At 36.9% G+C, this 22,069-nt stretch overlaps 1 long non-coding RNA gene across 2 annotated transcripts; it reads right to left on the bottom strand.

Annotated features, from left to right (window-relative positions):
• Nucleotides 1–4,258: 4,258 nt before the first annotated feature.
• Nucleotides 4,259–14,263, bottom strand: LOC307155773. 2 transcript variants are annotated; one of them, XR_013820569.1, is made up of 4 exons: nt 14,081–14,263; nt 12,387–12,453; nt 4,640–4,763; nt 4,259–4,524 (listed from the first exon to the last, which is right to left on the bottom strand). It is a non-coding gene; the product is annotated as an uncharacterized lncRNA (long non-coding RNA). The 2 variants fall into 2 exon arrangements; XR_013820568.1 differs by having other exon boundaries at nt 4,259–4,763.
• Nucleotides 14,264–22,069: the final 7,806 nt, after the last annotated feature.

The raw sequence follows: 22,069 nt of genomic DNA, 5'->3' as shown, positions 1-22,069 counted from the left end.
AAAATAATTACACATAGCGCTTTGATGCTTTCCAACTCACCTCATACAAACTCCACCTCCAGCATCACAACAAACACACCTCTATCTGGACAGTTATTATAGAGTGTGCGTCCATTTGTGTGTGAGGTTGCTATGATGGAGCTTGTGCTTAATTCAATAGCAAAGCTCCACTGGGTCCTGGATTCATTTGTCTCTCTCTTATCATCACAGACTCGCATTTGTGTGGGTAATGGACGGCCATTTGGACCGCTAGACAACGCTGATGGATGTCAATTAGCATTTAGTCTGTCATCTGCTTTTCATCAGCATTTTATATGGTACATCTTTTTGGTATTTATCTATGATTTTCTCTTTTTCCTCTTTGCTTTCATGATATGATATGAATTTGGTTAATGCTTTTTGTTTCTTTGAGCTAAATGGTTATGATTATGTGTTGTCATGCCACACTTAATGGACCACCAGTGGACCAACTAGAGCTTTGGAAGAGCATGTCATTAAAATATTCAAAGAATGTTTCCTAAAATAAAGACAGAGAGATTGTAGATACCTTGACCTTTCACAATAATCATAATTCTTGAAATTAATTCAGTTGTGGAAAGGTTCAACACTTTATAAACGTTAAATTAAACTATAAAAATGCAATACAATTACACATATTATTGAAGTAGCCCAACTAAATCTGTATCAAGCATTAGCACATATTAGCATACTCAACTTATTGTTTACCTTATGTAATGTATGGTGTTGGCAAGCACAAGGAAGAGAAATCTGGCTTCTCCAATAGCATTTGCATATTAATTGCTTCTTAGTAAAACAACATAATGAATCTGTCCTTAACCAGAGCACAAGCTCCATTCTTTACCACACCGGAAATCCCCAAACCACCAACATAACAAAATTAGTCTAAATCTCAACAAAACAGAACATTAAACACTAACAAGTCTCCTCCATTTCTCATATTGCTCAAAAACACATCAAATATTACTTAATTCCATCATTTACTTGCCATGCAAAGCATGCTCGGAACTAAATATCCCTTGCCAGTTGCAGGTAACAAAAGTAATCATGTTGTCCCAACAAAAGGCAACAAAAAAAGAATGTAGTCCCAAGTTAACTTATAAAAACATCTGTTTTTTGTAAGTTGAAAGCAATGGAAGTAAGTTTACAAACAAATACTGTTGCATTAGCCATTCTAATTAAAAGAACAAAACAGCAAAATCATTTTTTGAATGTAAAACAAATCCTAAATGAAAAAAGAAATAGCCATTTTTGTATCAAGAACACACATACATGAAAAAAAAAAATTATATAATATACAGTATATATATATATATATATATATATATATATATATATATATATATATATATATATATATATATATATATATATATATATATATATGCAAGCGTGTCCTGTTTCATCCTGAAATTAAGGAGAGGTTGAATTGGGGTTAATATTTCGATATGAGAAGTTCTTATGCACATCGAATAAAATGAAACACAGTCTCCCTCAGAAGGTATTACAGTCAGAAGCAATATCATCTCTTTAAAAAAAATCGCCAAACAGAGAGGTATAAGATATGATGACAGCGAGAAGGAGGGAGAGACAGTGAATAAATGGAGAAATGCGTTAGAAATGACCCGAGGCGGCCGATACGGCTTTGGCTCTGACCATCTGCCAAGGTCACTCACAGCAACCCCTTTGGTTGGATCTAAGCTGCCAAGTCACACTGGCCAATCACCTGTGGACATCTGGGTGGAATGCGCTGGCTAAGTGCCCAACCTGGTTAACATCAATAACAGATCCTCTTCACACATCACCACACCTCTCTGAAAAGCGAATGAGCGGAGTGCGGAATGAGTGCTTGTATTCCTATTGAAGAAAAAGGATCAAAACGCATGGATGAATGTATTAGTACATCACAGAAACATTCAGCGATTTGTCAGTCTCACTCAGGTCAGTGGAAACTGATAAAAGAACTTTCTGGAAATATGACAGATATGAGAAGTCTCTCATGCAATAGCATGACAACTAAAATTTCAGTTTAGATAAAAAATCAAAAATAAAAGAATCCAGCTACTTTTTTATTAGTCCAAATCAATTAAGATGATCAATGATCAAGTCCTTTAACCTAATGTGTTTGTTTTTAAGCACCCATATGACAAGATTAGAGGTCGTTTGTGCTTATGTATCATGTCTGATTTACCATTTTTCCTTTTAGCAGTTTTCTCCTCTCTCCATTTTATTAGTTATATTTTATTAGTCATATATTCTCTTTTTTATATACATCTAATTATCTTTTGCCACCTTTTCTGACTGGCCTATGAGTTGATGTTACTGCAGTGAATTGAGACATCATCCTGAGGTGGCTTGGACAGGACTGCCCTAATTTACACCCTCGGGCTGATGTACCGGATACAGAAAACTCTTACATGACTTTTTGTTAAACCAACTGAGACATTTTGACATTTCATTGGTGGCTTGGTTTCTATGTCACATTGCACTGTAGCCCCACCCATAGTGAAATATATTTGGTCTAAAACCATAAATCTGTATATTCTCATTGCTCCAGCACTATAAAATCAAATAATTCTTCAATGTGGACATATAAATTAATAGTATTGTGAAAATCAGAAAATTCTGCAGCTCTAGACCATTTACATATTCCATTGAACCAGAAAAAAAAAATCACCTTAAAATAGCCTTACTCACATTTAGTTTTAATTTGCAATAACTCTTCCCATAGCTTTTAGCCTTTCATTTCTGACATTCTAATGTACTCCTTCCATAGTTTTTAACCTAAAATAATATCTAGCTCAACAGTAGTTACAAATCAGCAATAACAGTGACCTTTAATAAAACCACAAATCATCAGATTGGATTTGACATTTTATGTTCTGTCTCTCTTAAATAGCTGGTAATTTTGTGTGACATATTTAATGTTTGATCATGGCTTAAGCTGGGAAAACTCAACATTCAGAGTTTCCCAACAAGAACAAAATGCTTTAACAAAATTTCACAATGCTGCATTTGGGTTTTAGTTAGGTTATTTTACAGTAACATTTTAATACATTCAAGAAACCATCTAAATATCTTTACAAAAACAACAACAAAAAAACAATCTGGAAACATGAAATTATCTACCTTGTATTCTATTCTTTAAATATACTCAAAAGGTCAATAAAGCTAACCTGCTATGTTAGTTATAAACTTAAATCTGGATAAGACATTTTGAAAACATTGTGAAAATATTATAATACAAGCAGGTCATATTAAAACATATTTGTCTACATTATAGAGTGGAATGAGTTGGCGGAAGCTGAGTGATGGTGGCGTTGAGATCATGTGACTGTGCTGTAGTTCGTTTATAGCCTAGTAAGTTTAGCTTTTGAATTCTGCCGATTGTATCTTCAAAATTCATAAAACTTTTATTAATTTGTGCAAATTATCACAATTAACAAAATGTGTAAGAATCATAAGCTTTTGTTATTCACAGACCTTATTTTCTGCAATAACCCAAAAGCCAATATAGAAAAAAGTAGAGCGTTGGAGCTTGCAACCCCAAGGTCATGGGTTTGATTCCCAGGGAAAGCAAGAACTGATAAAAATGTAAATGTGTACCTTGAAATGCAATGTAAGTCGCTTTGTATAAAAGCGTCTGCCAAATGCATAAATGTAAATATGTCATCCCTTCAGCAGTCTATTATCAAACTTATTTGTCAAACATTTCAAGCAAATTTAGATTATTCATATTATTTCAAATTTGTGAATGTAAGACACTTTTGAATGGTCCCAACAGACATGATAATAATTATTATTAAGAAATGTAAAAATCTTATTTTATGTTATTGGTTAGCACTTTTGAAAGATGTTTGTAGTAAAAACATTTTGATGTTTGAAAAAAAAACAAGGCTAAAATGCTACAAAGGGGTGTGCAAAAACATCTTAAGGTCTGTAGTGCTGTGAAAATACATATTTAAAACAACATCACTTCAATATCCCCCCTAACACATTTCACTTTCACTAGAGTTTATTAGACTATTTTGTATGATTTTAAAGTTGGGTTTTTGGATTCTGAAAGCTGGATATATAGGTCAATTTGAAGCAAAAAGCACGAAACCTGTATGTGCATGCATGAATCACTACTTGTCAACTCTCATTTGGTCAAGCATTTTTTATAGAAACAATACATACAATACAAAAGTCGTTGCATGTCTTTAGTCAGATCTAAGGGATCCAAGCCAAGAGGCAAGACGCTCATAAGCAAAGGAAGAACTTCTGTATATCTGCATCAATTTTACATCAGTTAGTTTATAGTCCTCAAATAAAGAATATAATAAATTGCAATGTTAGTGACAGCTGCCGGGGTTATTCTTTCTCTATATGTTCTCTGAAGCAATATTTTCATATGTGCAATCTTGCTGCACTGGCCCTGCCAGCGAGTTCTGATATACTTTAATTAAGGCCTGGTCTGTAGTTACTGAACAGACTTGAACCTCTGGGAAAGACAAACTGTCAAAGCTGCAGGGGAGAGGTGGATGAAAAGAGAAAGACTGATCAGCAAACTACTTTGAAATACATCTAATTGAATGTGCCAGTTCGAGAGTGTGTGTGCAGGATCAGCCGGAGGGATCACCATTTGTCCTTACTGTCATTGAAGCCTCAGTTGTCAGCAGCTGCTTAACAACAGCACTCCCGAGTGCTCAAAAAAGGACCAGTCCAGATGAGACGATAACAGATAACAGTCTGACGGACGAATCCTGACAAGAAACAGGGAGGACAAGAATTCAATGAGCATTATCTGCGACGCCCTGATAGCATTGTTTATTTGCACACTCTTTTATGCAATTATGCAAATCAATGGCACAAATATGCCAACAAAACTGGAAACGCTTGTGCGATTTTGGTCAATTTGCAACAAGTTGACAAAAAAATTTGCAAAAAAATCAATATGGTTCTTATGAGTCAAAGAGATTCATCCTAAGTGGGAAGTCACATGAAAAGTGCTTTAATAATATAAATACTCTCGAAGTACAAATACTTTAGCCTGGATGCCAGCCGAACTTAGAATACTTAGGAGTACAGGCTAGAATGGACAAAGTAATAAATAACTATTGCAATAGAAAATTACTTTTATATATATTCTGCATTGGGTGCAAGCTGATATTACATTATCTAATAAATCACTCAGACAATATATTAATCAATGATTTTGGATATATATATATATATATATATATATATATATATATATACACACTACCACTCAAACCTTCTCTCTTACTTTGCTTTTTGTAAGCAATACACCAGCAGACCAGATATACATTTATGTATTTGATGTTTTTATTAAAAGGGGTTGAAAATTTGATTGAGGGGTTTTTATACTGCTCTTAATCTAAGGTTATGTTCTAAATTTCTGGCTAAGGAAAAGCAATGCTTCAGTCTTGCAGTGTGGAAAGAAAATTAACTGCTTTTAACCCTGGGTTATGAAACTCTGATTAAAACCATTGCTGCACTTTGTACACAAAAAAAAAAAAAAAAATCCCATATCCCAACTTATCAGAACACGTTATTAATATTGTCTACTCTATTCAGCCCCTGGCATGCATGCTGAACTATAGACCCACTGCCCAATTTGAATTAATCACAACACAAAAAATTAATGTAGTTTCAAAACAAAAGCATTAAGTAAACTTTCTTGTATTCTAAAATATCTTTTTCTATTTTATTTTATTCTCTCTTTTTTTACAGATTGAACACATACTGAAAATGATTTGTGACAAAACATTCAAGGATGGTCATGCTTTTTTTTTTTTTTGTATTGTATGCGCTTACACAATCACATCTTATATCAAAATAAAGACCTTTTGTTTTGTTATTCATCTAGAATGTCTGAGTACACATTGCAGCTGGTTAAACTGGATTATGGATGGTATGCAGGATTTTACGCTGAAGTGGCGCAGCAGTGAATCTGCCACTGACTTGACATTGACAACTGAACGTGTACCACAGGCCACTGCTCCTCCTAACCATCATCCCCTCATGTCCACCCCTGTGTCAAGACATGTCTCTGCGGTGCCGGGTTACAGCTTGCTCCAAACGTCCTATAAATTATGTGTTCACTAATTAGTCAGTGTTCTTTAGCAGAGCTGTCACATTGAGAAATCAATTAAAGAGGGTATAAACAATACACACACATTTACGTTTTCATGCTGAAGGTCTGTAAAGAGTCATGAGGTGAATAAAACACACACAGAGACAGCACTACAGACAAAGAATGCTAATAAAACACTTGGGACCAAAATTTCACTAACGAACACGACACATGTTGCACAAAGGAGACTTTTATGGAAATTGAGCTGAAAACTTTCCTTCTAAATAACTAAATTGCAACACATGGCATTTTCTGGCAAGTCCTGTCTGTGTCACCAGCTGACTGAGAAATTAAACTTCCTGCAGAACAGGGGTCTGAATATAGAATCCACAAATGACACAGTCACCATTAAAAAAAATACTCTTTGTGGGGAACATGAGACAGAAAAGCTGCCAAAGAAAATCCTCGCACATTGGCTAAACTTTTCCAATCCATCAGGGATGAAATAAGTAGGTTAGGTGTTCTACCAAGACTTCGTTTAAATCCACATCCGCCACTTAATAGTGTGCTTAATTACCAGCCTTTGTTGGAGCGCGTGCATCTCCTCATCTGGCTGTTATTGAAATGAAATCTCATTAAGATGCCATTTAGGGATTCATGGGCCAGCCGGAGCTATACGTGCTTTGATTTTGATAACCCACCCATATTGTGGAAAAAAATATGCGATAAAGTCGATCTGCGCAAATCAACATGCTCTGCACCTGTCATATTTTATCACACATCTTATTTTGAAAGCTGGAGGGAGTAGCAGAAACAAATTGCCATTCAAAGCAGCTTCACTGCATCACCATTAGAGATGCTTTCACCATGACATAGCTTGAGATGGTAGTTCATGTACTGTTGGGGGAAAAAAATCCATCATTTGTTACTAGGGAGAAGAAAATGGCAAAAAAAAAATTATATATATAATTTAGGGATGAAATAGTTTTTGTGGGCACGAGAAGACAAACCCCAAAAAGTGAAGATGTCACGAAAGGTAACATTAATGCATTATTCATTAGAACTTCCAAAGTGCAAACTCAGAAGAGTAAGAAGGGAGATGATACTTCACAACAGTGGTGGATTTCACCTCAATCAGAGTGGCAGAAGAAGCCCTCAGAGACAATCAAATGCAATCAAGTCAGTGGTGGTGAGAAACCACTGGGAATCTATGACTCAAATTCCTCCTCAACCCCAACCTAGGTGAAATTTATGACTGATATTTCTCACAAGAGACTGAGTCCCAAGATTTCGCCCTGTTCTTTCAGGTAAACTAAGTGAGTCACAAAAGAGATACCCACAAAAGAGATAGTTAGGGACATCAGGAACATTAGCACTGCAGAACAGCCTCAGCTGATAAGCAGATGACGAGAATGGAAATCTCATTTTCCATGTTAGGGCTATCAAATTCAGTGAGTGGCACGCGGAGGCAGAGGTCCGATTGAACATCATCACCTATAAAAACAAACCCAACGTTTTTGGATTGCCTCCAAATTGAGCACAGATAGGCGGGAGCAGAATCCATCATGGTACTCACTGGACAATCTGCTCTGAAATACCATTAGAGGGGCTTAACACGCTCTGCCAGTCATCTGATATCAAACAGGGGAATGGAAGGGGGCATCAGATGTGGAATGCATAGTGGCAACAAAACCTCTCTGACATCTCTTGGGAATATAAAGAATAACTGAGCCATGGCACTAATGCTAATGTTTATACTCAGGACTGCAGGACCTGCTACACATGTTGGACAGATAGGCAGCCCAACAGGATGTGAGTGGGCACTTAAGAGCAGAGCATGCATTTGTATTTGCAATACTGGGGTGCGTTTCACTAACAATGACATTACTCGCTGCTTAATCACCATAGTACGATGCATCGTTGAAGAAATCACCTAGCTAGTCATGACTGTTTCCCAAAACCATATTGTCGCAAAGTGGTCGTTCAACCACGTTGGTTTATGACGTCATGCACGTGGTTGAGTAATAACTTCTTTTAATGAATCCGAATAAACGTTAGATGTTTTGCTATAAATTACGGACATGGCATCTCAGTTGTTTTGCTTTATTTCCAGTGGCTCGTTCTTAGTAGAGCACGTTCGCACAGGCGCACTCTTCAAAAACGGTGCTTTAAATCTCTTGACAAACTAAAAGACGTAAATGACATTTGTATTCTAAATAAAAGACACAGTTGTACTGAATGTCAGCTTGCTTATTTTGCTCAAGATAAGTATTTATTAAGTCCACATGTCATGCAAACTAGAAACTATGCTTCTAACCACAGGTCGAGAGCTGTCGTTCCAACTACAAAACTTTGCGATGCTGTTTGCGAATGTTCGTTAGAACGATGGTTTCGGGAAACACTGACTCGTTGAACTATGCTGATAACGATGGAACTTGCGAACAAAGTTGGCTAACGATGCTTTTGGGAAACACACCCCTGGATAGCTGCAAAGTTGGCTTGGCATGGATTGCTATAGGACCAACATTCAAATGAAAGAAGATCTGCAGAGCTCGGTTTCTAATTCTAATCAAACTCAGTTAAACCAGCTGTCACGCAACTGCTCCAAGACACGAAGGTGGAGAATCCAAATGCAGATTTTATTAAGGGGTAATCCAAAGAACAGGCAAGGTCAAACACAGGCAGGCAGTCCATACAAACAAACACACAAAACAGGCTGGGGTCAGAGGCAAAAGAGTAATCCAGGGAACAGCACAAGAAAACAAAACCAAGAGACATGAAAACTGGGAGAATGCTCAGAAATGCAGTGTGACACTAAAACAAGACTTCACAGTGAGTGATGGGTGAACCAGGCTTATATGGGGTGAACTAAACAAGATAATGAGACACAGGTGAATGTAATCAGTCATGAGTCCGGGCAGTGAGTTCTGGGAAATGTAGTTTGTGAGTGAAACATGATAGTCTGGTGTGGAGTGCCCTCTAGTGGCTCTCAAGGGCACTCCAGCTGGTGACCGTTACACCAGCAAATCAATACTTTTGAGTTCACCTATAATACTTGGGGAGAGACAATCCTTAGAATTCCTTTCCATCTCAATTGCAGTTGCTTTGACACAAATTGACTACTTTTTCTGAGACAGTCATCTGAGCTGTAAATGTGATGTCATGATCTCTGATTCTGGAACAGCAGGAACATTACGCCATGTCAACTCTGTTTGGCTGATGGCACCACAAGAACGCACAAAGCTGTAAGCCTTTCAACAGTGACAATCCTAAACTGTAAAAGGGAGCAGGCAGAAGAAAATATCTGCATAAATGCATTTCATGCTTTTTAAAAATTGGTCATTGGTAAAAAAAACTCCAATAATATGATCAAAGGTTTGGGGTGAGTAAGATTTTTCATATGTTTTTGAAAGAAGTCTCTTATACTCACCAAGGCTGCATTTATTTGGTCAAAAATACAGTAAAACAGTAATAAAATTTAAGCTCATATGATGGCATAGCTGAGTTTTCAGCATCATTAATCCAATATTCATAGTAGTGAATAGTGTCACATGATCCTTTCAGAAATCATGCTGCTCAAGAAACATTACTTATTAGTATTAGTATCAAGGTTGAAAACAGTTGCTTAATGTTTCTATATATTATTAAAATGATATACACATTATATATGCTAAGTGACTTTACTATAGTATATAATGACTGATCCATTTACAGGGGACCAATTATACCCCTTTTTACAAGATGTAATATATGTCTCAGGTGTCCACAGAATGTGTCTGTGAAGTTTCAGCTCAAATTTTTGAGTGAAAGGAAAAACATGCTGTTTTCATGCATGTATCTTTAAATGCAAATGAGCTGCTGATCCCCACCCCTCTTTCCAAAAGAGGGCGGAGCCTGTACAGCTTGAGCCTTGGATACTCTGCCAAAAACTAACAAAACATCTGTTTGGTTTTGATTATCTTCTCTATCGCTGTCACGCTCTGGCGACATTGCACTGCTTATGATTTATGGGGATTAAAAAAAGTGGGTGGATTTTTACCACCGTAGGGTGGTTGTGTACACACTGCTGACACGCATTGTAAACACTGTGTAAAAGTGAATTTCGCATAGTAGGTCCCTTTTAATGAATCCTTGCTGAAATGTCTTTAAAAAAAATCTTACTCACCCCAAACTTTTGAACAGTGGTGTGTTACAATACCTACCAGCAGGTGCTAACCAACCAAACGTTGGCCCCTTGGGTTCAGCTGACTTGCACAGATTTTAAAGGAGCACTCATTAATATTTTCTTTATGTTGCACTAATAGCATCACAAAGAATTTCAGTAACCGTCACTGTCAAGATGCACTATTCACAGTCAGTCATGATACATTTATTCCATGCGCTAATGTGTGCAATAACAGGATAAAATGTGTAGTATCTCAAAGTAAACTCTTTGTAAAATGAAACAGCTTTTATTAGGAAATGATATGACTGAAGTCTTCATCTCCTGTGGGTGTACACGATTGTAAGCTGATTTTTAAAAAGAATTATTCATTTTGTTACTGTATGTGTAAAACCTTTTAGTGAAAGAAAAGTGGAGTTCTGAGGGCAGACTCTCTCTCCCATTGCTGTCTTTCCATCACGGAGTACGATCACATCAACAAATCAGTCTGTTTAATGATGCACACGAGTGGGCAGACCGTTACGCCCACCCATTCATCTCAGCCATCATATTCACCTCAAGGTGATATCATACCATCATCCTCTCATTTTTTCTATCATCATGATTTTGCCAAGAAAGACGTGTTCCTGAAACACATTACTGTCAAATAAACACAGTCCTAACCCAGTCCCTAACCATCAACTATAGCTGTCAAATAAGAGATATGTATGTAAAATATATTATATTGAAATACTGATTAGAAACTCCAAACCCAGACCTAACCCTTAAATACAGATCTTGTTTTAGTAAATCTTTTTTTAGTTCTCAGTTTAAATGGGAGCAAAACAACTCGACCAATCTGCCTGACACACTAAACTTTATCAGAAACTGCAGAATACTCTAAAATAATACCATCAAAGTTTAAGTTCAGCGTTTTATTTATCAAATTCTCAACAACACAGCATACTGCAGTACTTGCTGACAATATAAAATGTGCTGTTGCTATACCATCACTGCCAGATTGCCCACACAGGAAAAGAACCAGTCACTCCACTTGTCAAAGTTTCCATGGTCCATGACATTGAATCTTTAAAATAAGTTTAGAAGTTTTGTTAGAGGGCGTTTGTATCAACTAAACGAGAATCATGAAACAATTTCTTCATTGCGTCTTTGTAAAATTTCACGTCCAACCGTTCATGTACTAAAGGTGTGGCTGACTGATTTCTTTTGACAGAACAGAACTGTTCAGTCATGTCATCAATTTGCAGGCCAGTCCAGAAGGCTAATTCACCATGCATTCCCTCTGGAATTTCTAATAGGTTTTTACTTGCTTTACATTATGTGCAGAACATCCTTGTGTGGTAGTTACCACACATAAACATAGTCCTTAAACGTTTTTAAAGTACACAGAAGTAAAATGTCACATTATGGCATGAATCTGTTATTTATGTTGTACAAGAAAATGTTAGTCTCTTCCATTAACCTTAACCACAGACCTAAATTTACTCATAAATGGGAAACCATTATTCTAAAAACACCATTTGAATTTCCTGAGGAAACCCATAGGAAAAGTGCTAATTCTCTCCTGGGTTTTAGGAGGACTACATACTGACCTGCTTAAGTCAAAAGTCAGACTTTAGCATTGATTGAAAATATGAAAACTATGAAAATCTATCTAGTTGTCTTTCAAACTGCAGTGCACTTGGGAGTCCTTGGGAGTCCTACACATGTGAAACTTTAAGTTCATACCAAAGTCATGATGTATCCATCATTTACTTTACAAAAACAGACTACTGAGATCAGCGACATGGCGTGGAGAACATTTTATCAAACATTTTATATATATATAGCTTAGCTGCTAATGTGACATACTTTTGCATTATGATTTTTGTACTTCATCAGTTCGACAACGCGTGGTGCAAATACTCACGGCGCAACCATACAACGTGTTGCAAATAGCACAGACTATTTGTGCTTATTTTATTTTTATTTTAACAATCGTATGTGCGTTGTGAGCATTTGCAGCACATTTCTGTATTTGGTTGCGGTGTATTTTCAGCACATGTGTTCAGTTGAAGATGTTTTCTTAATTTGCATGTGTTTTCTTCAGTTGAGCGTTGAGCTCTCTCGGCCACTGTTGGTTTTTACCTCTATAGACATCTGGCCAGCTGGGATGAACATCTGCCGTCTCTCTCTGCTGATTTGATAATCCCTCCTGAAAAGAGAACAAATCCCCTTATCGTGCAGGTTATTTCACAAGAGGACAAAATAGTTTTCGTGGTTACATGAAGAACAATTGACTAAGACTTGAAAACACTGCTAGGGCTTAACTGGTTAAAAGTACACACTCTTACTGATTATAAATATCAATGCTTAATTGGTTTTGTTTACTACAGCTTTTGTACTGCATTGTATTGCCCGCCCCCTATAATGGGATGCATTTAGTATTTGACTTTGAAGTATTGAACCAGATTGCACCGGGCTCCTCAATAATCTGCATCAATAAGCATTTCACTGTAAACGTATTTATTGCTGTTCCATCAAAAGGCTATTTTCTCTGTATTTATATAGTTTTGTGCACTTGACAAACCAACTTATTTTAAACAGCTTTGAGCAAAAATTATCAGGAAATAAGTGATGGTAAACAATAGTAAATATGTAAATGTAAAAGGTCATTTAGAAGGTCACTCGAATGGTAAACTACTATCTTTTCCCCTGAGTACTAGAAGGACAAAACAGAGGTTATACACGTTGTTGTTTTTTTGTGAAAGAAATTAATACAAAGTTCTGTAATGAAATTCTAGATGGGATAGGAGTAATGGCTGCTGATTAAATTCAGCTTTACCATCACAGTAATAAATTATATTTTAAATAAATATTAAAATAGAAAACAGTTATTCTAAATTGTAATATCTGAAATATTTTTACTCTATTTTAATTTTTTTTTAAAATATTACTGACTCCAAATATTTGAACAGTAATTTATGTATATGTAAACATATGTAAATATACTGTAGGCTATGTAAACATATTTAATTTAAAACATTTTAAGACATGTATACAACTGTATCAGTCCAATGAGTTGAATTTTCATTTCCTTTCATCCAAAATCTGCTTTCAAAAGAAGCTTTGAGGGAGGGTATGCATGCCAATGGAACAGCTGGTATTCCTTATAACCATCTACTTTGCTCTCATACTAATTTGTAAGAGTAATGCAATGCCACATATTTTTCAGAAAAATGGCAGCATACAACTCTGAATAGGCAGATGTGTCTTAGCAAAATCAGTACATTCCCTTATCACAAGTCAGTGCTGCAACACACAAGTCAGCTTGCTGCAAGGTAAAATGGTTTTCTTTATACGGAAATAAAAATAATTCTGCGTTGTTTGGAACAATTTTTTTTTGCTTTTTTTAATCTGACTGCAATAAGACATAAACTTCATCTTAGTAACCAAGGAAGCCCACCTCAAAAGTATTGATTTTTAATTTCAGATATCAGTTCTGTTTTGTTAAATTGATGAGCACTGTTTTTGTCAACCTGCAGGGGCCAAACAATTTTCTGACCTCACTGTAATGAGCCTCCAAATTCAGTGCAGCCTTGGTGCGCGCACACACACACACACACACACAAACTGAATAATACATGGACAGAGATGAGGAGAGTCTAACACACACTGACACCCTGTCTCAGATGCAACATTCTTCCATGTTGAACAAAAGCAGCCATTACGCTCAAATGAACTTTTAGTCAAATGCACCCTGGTGTCTCAATTCCCAGTTTTCCTTAGAAATTATAAAACAAACACACACAAACTTTTCAGTGTTAATCATTGAGTCATACCGCAGTTGGATCGATTTTCTTGTTTGATGTTTTCAACGGGGAGGATGTTTGCTGTGGTTTTCATCAGTATGGAGATGCGAGATGTGGATGGAGTGAACAGATGGAGGGATGGTGAACGGAGAATCGCAGGATGCCGGACAGCCTGAAGTGTGGGAGGTTACTGGAAGGAAGAAAAGGGGGAGGAAGAGCAAGACATGAAGTGAAATCTCAGCCCCAAGAACTGTCAGAACGCTGCAGAATTCAGAGCCGAATCACTGAAGAGAAAAGGAAAAGGAACAGGACGTGTCTCAAAATACTGAGCGTTAAAAAAAATCAGACGAATACCGTTACCCAAAGTCACTTTTTAGAAAAACTGTTTCAAGGTTCAGCGGTTTGCACTTGCAAAAGTATTTTGGAAAGCTAGCAAGGTCAGTTAACATTACATTTCCACATGACATTTACTCATCTAACCAGTAAGTAAATAAAGAAATACAGTTGTTTTCCCCCTCTGGTCCTGTGAAAGTGGTCTGGCTGACTGGTTGGTCCATCTGTCCCTGCCTGTGGCAAGACCTCAAGGCAAATGCTCATACTACATCACACCACCTGGAGGCGAGCAGTTATTTTTTCAATACACAATCATTTTGAAGTCTGTGCACATTTAAGTGTACCACGTCTAAAGACGACTCAAAAACCTGAAGCTATTATCATTGTGAACTATCTTCTGATGAGAGCTGGGAAATGTCAAGCAAATCATGTGGGCATTCAAAGATGCAGTTACACATTCTGTCCTTCACCTTATTCGTCCTCAAGTTCTGCACAGAAATAAAACAAAAGATCTAGTTGGCTTTTTCTCTTCTCACTCTTTGCCTCCACAGGCCATCCAAAATGAACAGGATGCTAATAGCAGCTCATGGTTGAGAGCAATCAAATCATCATAGATTTGACAGCTTACTATTGTTTTCTGTGTAGCCTACATGATATGAAATCATTTATATCGGTGGTAAAAGCTGCAACATTAAAGGCTGAATTCAATAAACTGACGCGTTTAACTTTTGCGCATGGTAGGCTATTATGCGCAAAAAAAAAAAAGATCACCTCCAATCAATTGTCAAAATCACTGCCATCCACATGTCATTCAATAGCTATCCCACGACCAATACGTACGTATTTTAAGAGGTGGCTAAAGGCTAATTCGTACGAATTCTTACGAGTGTCTAAACCCTGATCGGTAGGTTTAGGGGCGGGGTCAGGTATAGGTCGTTCGTTTGAATTCATGAATTGGGCAACTCGTAAAATAGGTACGAATTGCGTGAGATCGGGTTGGTCATTCCAGTATTGTTATTTGTGACTAAAACTACAACTTCATTATTTGAAATAATATAAAATATGATGAAAAACTTTTAAAAAAAATAATTAAAAAAAACGAAAATTAGACATTAGACCTGCCTTTGGAAGTAAGCTAGGCTAACTGAAATAAAATAATTTTAAATACTTAAATTACTAAAACTGAAATAAAAAAATAGAGCTAAACATAAATATCCTATTTTTAATGAAACTTATAAATATGACAAAAGCACATTAAGAAATACTAAAACGTAAACTAAAATGAAAATGAATACCGAAAATATTGAAATAAATTAAAGAATAGGTCTATAGGCCTATATAATTTTTTTTTTTTTTTTTCTGTTTTTCTGTTCTTCAACAAAAGATAAAGCAGAGCATTACATTCAAGCATATATCCAAAAGTACAGTGAAAAAGAGAAAATTCATCTGGATTACAGCGGAGAAGCAATATGGCCCTATAAAGTATGGCAGATCACAGTAGTCGGCTGCAATCTTTACAAGAGAGGAAACTCCACAGATTTTGTGGTCACATGCACCATTTCCTGATTTGCATAATTACTTTAGTGAACCAGGCATTAAAACAAAGTGACAGCATATGCAAATAAGCAGTGCTAGTGAGTAGGCCTACAGTTCATTATATATGAAAGTGTTCTTTTCTTTTAAAGTTGCAAAACTAGAAACCACCAGATGTCTCAGTAAGAGATACAGAACACAGTAAGATCATCATAAATCATTGTGTCGGAGCTATGAAAGATAATAAAGTGTCTTAAAGGAAAAGTTCACCATAAAATAAAAATTCTGTCCTTATTTACTCACCCTCATTCCAAAAATATATCAGCCCGCTCTCATCCCAAGGCGTCATATACTGACGCTTTTGACATTTCGTCTACATCAAACGCACATGGCACCCCTTAGCGTTAATATGAGACGCAGATAGATATGGGCCAGAAGGCGCCTCCTAGCGGTCTAACCCTAACCCTACCCCAGACCTAAACCTACCCATAACCGAACAAAGCTCTGTGCGTGTCATATTGACGCTAAAGGGTGCCATGTGCGTTCGATGTAGACGAAATGTCAAAAGCGTCAGTATATGACGCCCTAGGATGAGAATGCGTTGAAAATATGCTGTTATTTTTTTTTCCGTGGAACACAAAAGGAGATTTTCATAAGAAATTGCAGCGAAAATATTTTGTGTTCCATCATGGGAAAAAAAATTGCAGCAAATAGTTTGGAAGAACATTGGATTGGGTCATTTTTATTTTGGCGCAAAACAAAAATTACCCAATCCAATGTTCTTCCAAACTATTTGCTGCAATATTATCTCTAAATCGGCTTTTAGAAATGATTATAAGTTTCAGTTTAACTCATCGGCTTTGGCCCATGAGGATCTATTGATTGTTGCTGTTGAAATGGCAGGGAGTTCAAACATTCTCAAAGCCTATTAGAGAGATACAATTTATACAGGAGAGCTGATGCGCATCCTTTGGTGTCCCAAAAGTAAAGCCTTGAATGTGATGTGTGTGTGTGAGTGTGTCTGTTTGAGATGAACAGTGAGAATGTCTTAATCTCTTAAAGGCCTCTGTTTATCTCAGGTCTTTTTAAGTTTATCATAAGTTCATCTCGGTTTTAAAGTGCAATCCATAACTATATGACTTGGAAGTCACTAAAGTAATAGTTTATTTTCTCAAAATTAAAAAATAAAATAAATCAGTCTAAAAATGCAAAATTATTTCAGACCCAGTAATGAATATGGACAACAGGACATGATGTCATGCTCTATAGCTTAAATAATACTGAATATAAAAGCAGTGTATTTCTTATTTCTTTTTCTTTCTTTGGCATGCCCAATTCTTATTTTTATCAATTTTAGTCATCAGTTTCTTTTTGCATTCATAGTTCTTTTTTTTTCGCACTGCAAATCTACTCTGCTTTCAACCTCTTCCCTTATCACTTACTCTTGCTTACATTCCATTTTACCACATAATCCTCCATTCGCTCCTTACTTTTGTAAATGTGAGGGAGGTAACTCGCTCTGAGTGACAAATCCCTCCCTTTCTGAGTGAACGTGATTTCACCAAGTGCAACATGTTCCTAGAACAACATTCCAATTAACCAATCAGATTTAAGGGATGAGTTTATAGTTTATGTGAAGAGTTTCGTTGCAAAACGAGATATATCCATTTTGAGAAATGTTGGTTATTTGACATTATTATTTAAGACATCAACAGTCAAGTTCATTCACATTTTTTGTACATTAAACTATTACTTGAGCTCAGTGAAGGCCAGGGACACAATATTCTTCAAATCCACGATATTTTTTATTTAATTTTATGTCCATAAATAGTTCATAAATAAGTCAAAAACCATGCCAAAATGCAACATATTTATCTTAACATTGTCAAACATCTTAAATTGGTTTAAAAAAATACATCATAAATATATGGAATAGTATATACAAAGATTGATTAATAATAATAAGATTCTGAGTTAGTTTTGGCCAGAACATACACAACATAACATTTTTTTTTTTATTTTTTTTTTGCAAAACGCTATATATCCACCATAGGCTATATTCTACTACTGTAATACCATTGAAGAAATCTTTTGGATCATCAGTGGGAAAATTAACAATAATTTATCAATTAATCGTAAATAATATTCAAAAACATGCCATAATAAACATAATGTGACTATGGCATGTGCCAGTAATCCAGGGCAGTCCCTGAATGAAAAGGTTGGATAACAACGTACGGACGTCTGTGTGCTTGTGCTTCACATAGAGACAGTGGGCATTAAAAAAAAAAAAAAAAAGAAAAAAAACCCGTTGCGCTGCCTGGCTAGCTGAGCTGTCAGAGCAGACAAACTGCAGGATGTTTATCGTTTCAACCATCCTTAAACAGCTTCGGACTATTTGTGATTAGTTACAATTTAGATAAGTAAGATTAAGTTAGTTAGATAAACGACTTGTAGCTTGTTACAGAAAGAGTGGAGGCTCCTTCCACACCGCTGTTGAAAACCAAACCTGTATGATCAGATCCATAACGTTAGCTTGACTCTGAAGTGGGTCGCAACACCGGACGCGCAGCTCAGCGCCGCGCCGCGCCACGTCTAGGACAACTCTCACCTGAAAATCCGTTAGCATCAGCAATTTTCTGATTTCTGTAAATAAATTTAAAACTAAATGTATATTGCAGCACGGGGTTAAGTCCGTATATACATTAACTACGATTTGAGACACATAAATGTAAATTTAATATAAAACTATGTAAATGGCGCTGTGGCGCAGCAGGATTTTGAACACGGTCCTGAGCCGTTGCTGGGCGCCGCGGACAGACGCCGCCGGTGTGTGTACTCTCATAGAGAATAATGTGTTCGCATTTAAAAGACGTGGCGCTGCGCGGCGCGGCGCTGAGCTGCGCGTCCGGTGTGCGACCCGCTTGACAGACAGCTGTTGATCAGTGACGTAGCCTACGTGACTGACAGCTCGCCGCCTACAGTATAAACAATTAAATGGTAAACGTTTTTTAGTTAGCCTATTGAATCCTCTTTTTAAAAATATGTTTTATGTTTTGATATTATCGTTAAATCACTGAGCAAACTCGGAGCACTTCACCGGCGGTGACTCTCTCCTCGCTTGACATCCTGAGCTCGCGCAGCATCCTGAACGTTCTATAGCCTAACCGTTATATCGCACTTTGTAAAGAAACTGGGCTGGCGGATATCGCGTTTTGTGAAAAAATACATTTTGTAGTAGGCTTAAAATGTACATTTTTAAATCTTATTAATGGCAGCAATTCACACATAGATTAAGGTACATCTGAACAGTGATTTCCAATAATAAAATCCAAATGTCAAAAAATGGCGTTTATCGCGTTTTGCAACCGAACTCTTCATGTCAAGTTTACAGTAAGCTTACAACCAGGGTTAGGTGCTTCTACATCAGTGTTATTCATCTATAATTTCCCTCTGATTTTTGGGATACGTTATGGGTAGGGTTAGGTTTAGTGGTAGGGATATGGTTAGGTTTAAATGTTCAGACAGGAATGTTGTTCCAGGATCAACAAAATATGTTGACCCAGGAACATGTCTTACTTGGCAAAATCATGGTGACCCTGTTTCTGTCCTCCTCAGATGCAGTTGGACTGATGAGGAGTGAAAGATCAGAAGATCAGAAAAATTTTAATTATAGTAATTTAGACGTACGTATAGATGGATGGATGGATGGATGGATGGATGGATGGATGGATGGATGGATGGATGGATGGATGGATGGATGGATGGATAGATAGATAGATAGATAGATAGATAGTGTACATGAGCAAGAATAGTTGGGGATTTTTGGGATTCAGTAAAAGAAAATCTCCCAGAAAAGTTGCTTTAAGGCAACATCAAAACCAGAGATTTCATCACCATGAGTGACAGCATGCTAAAACAGACCAAGACAGTGTCAGTAGAAGTAATCCTTTTACACAGATCTAAGATGTATCATCGCTTACACTATCCACAGAGAAATCTTATAATGGACAGCCCATCCAAAATCAGTTCAAACAGGAGTCAGTCAGTCTGAGTGGAATAAAGTTGCAAAGTTCTTTTGATGCCATCAGGTAAAACTGATTCTGCTTCCAGCAGTAAGTGCATCAAAACTTTGAAATTCTGTCATCATTTTTACTCACCCTCGTGACTTTTTTTCTTCTGGAGAACACAGGAGTTCAAGCACTGTATACAATGAAAGTGAAAAGTGACCGGCGTCTATCAATCAACATTTTCAAAGGCCAATAACTTTTTGGTCTGTTCCTCTCACAGATCTCTCATATGGCTTCAAAAGATTTGGCCTACTTTTATGATATTGTTTTACTTGACATGCCCAGTCCCTGTTTTGTGTTCCACACTAGTTTCGAACAACATGAATGGGAGTAAATGTTCAAAGTGCCATGTCAAAATGTTAAATTTTGGATGGACCATCCAAAAAAACACAATATCCTCAGCCAGTGGTTTGGCGGCAGAGACGGTCACGCTAGTAGCTCGGCAGCTTCCCCGGCAGTCATGATAACAGTTTGCATCCGTACGTAGATGACAAGCTCAAAGGAGCTCTGAGCCTTTACGGTTAGGGGAAGCAAATGAGCAGTGATGCAATCATGAGACAAGCCCACTGTGTGTGAGGAGAGAGGGATATAGAGGAGGAAATGGAAGGATTGGGGGGAAAAAAGAGGAAAATTGCTTCTTTGTCAGAAAGACATATAGGCGGGTCAGAATGTTAAGTCTGTCATGAAATCAGCAAGAAGAGACTGTAAGAATCATGTGTACTACTGACTTGTTTGTGTGCGAGTCTGCCTTATTAGTTGCATCGAACTCCATGCACCACCACAGTAATTATAACTTTGTTTATTTGTCATTTTGTCCTCCCATTCCCAAGAGAGGGGGTGGGAGAGAGACAGAGCGAAAGTGATGAAACAGCGATGACAGAACAGAAAATAATTATCCCTTATCTCCAAAGGGACGGAGTCTCAGAAGGTTACATGGTGTTTTAGGAAAATAAATAGCATCCCGAAATTATGCACAGAATTTGTCTAGTGAAATAAGTATGTGTTTAAATAACAATATATTATGCACTTCAATTGGTGCCGCCAATTTTCATCAAAACATTCTCAAGTATACTCATCTAAAAGACAATTGCCCTTCATCTCTTTTCCATGCACAGCAGCAAGAAGTGATTGTGAAACTGAAACTCTACTAGTCGTACGTTCCAGCACAACACTTTTTCAAAAAATAATGTCGTTGTTTTGTTTATTTTTCAGCTTGCTACCAATCTCCCGAAAGACAGTGAGCAAGAGTGTGTACTGATTAACAGTCAGCCTGAATGCACCACTCAGAGTCTGCCAAGTAATCAGTTTCATACGAATGCCAGCATGACACCTGCAGCAAGCAAACATCACCCTGAGATTAGACCCAACTCAGCCGTTATGAAGCTTCTGAATGCGTAACGAACGTGATGTGTTTTGCTTCTGAAAGTCTATTCGTCCAATTTAATGCAAAGAAATAGATATAATCTATAAAAAAAAAAGATAGAGGAGCTTTCTGAATGACCTTTGTTTTGTTTCAGATGAACTGTGTATGTCCTGTATTCATTGAGCTAGAGTTTATGTCACAAATGAATGAAGAGGTTAATCTCAGCTCTCATCTCAACCCTAATCTCCAAAGCCTGGAGCAGAGCAAAAACACTCAACTATTCCACTCAATCTCTCCTTAATCATCAAGGTCAGCGTTCCTGGGTCTCAAAAGGAAACTCAGAAAATCAGAGAGCCAGCGAGACTAGGGGAGGATCTGACAGTTATGCATGTTACAACAAAATTCATCTCTGAATTCCACATCCTCAGCACATCCCCACTGATCACCATATTCAGCAGGTGGATGTGTATGACTGATTGTACAATACATTTCTGCTGAGAAAGAAAGAAAGAAAGAAAGAAAGAAAGAAAGAAAGAAAGAAAGAAAGAAAGAAAGAAAGAAAGAAAGAAAGAAAGAAAGAAAGAAAGAAAGAAAAAGGGGTTTACATTAGCCGTTCTAGAACTTCCACCAGATTTAAAGGGATACTCCACCCTGATGTCTTCTGAAGCGAAATGTGGGTAAAAAAAAATATAAACCAACGCTTCTGTCCAACTGTCATTA

The sequence above is a fragment of the Squalius cephalus genome (genome assembly GCF_949319135.1).
Source record: "Squalius cephalus genome assembly, chromosome: 3".
In the NCBI taxonomy this organism is placed as follows: Eukaryota; Metazoa; Chordata; class Actinopteri; order Cypriniformes; family Leuciscidae; genus Squalius; species Squalius cephalus.
The sequence above is the reverse complement of the archived record's forward strand: the minus strand, read 5'-3'. Positions and strand labels throughout refer to the sequence as shown.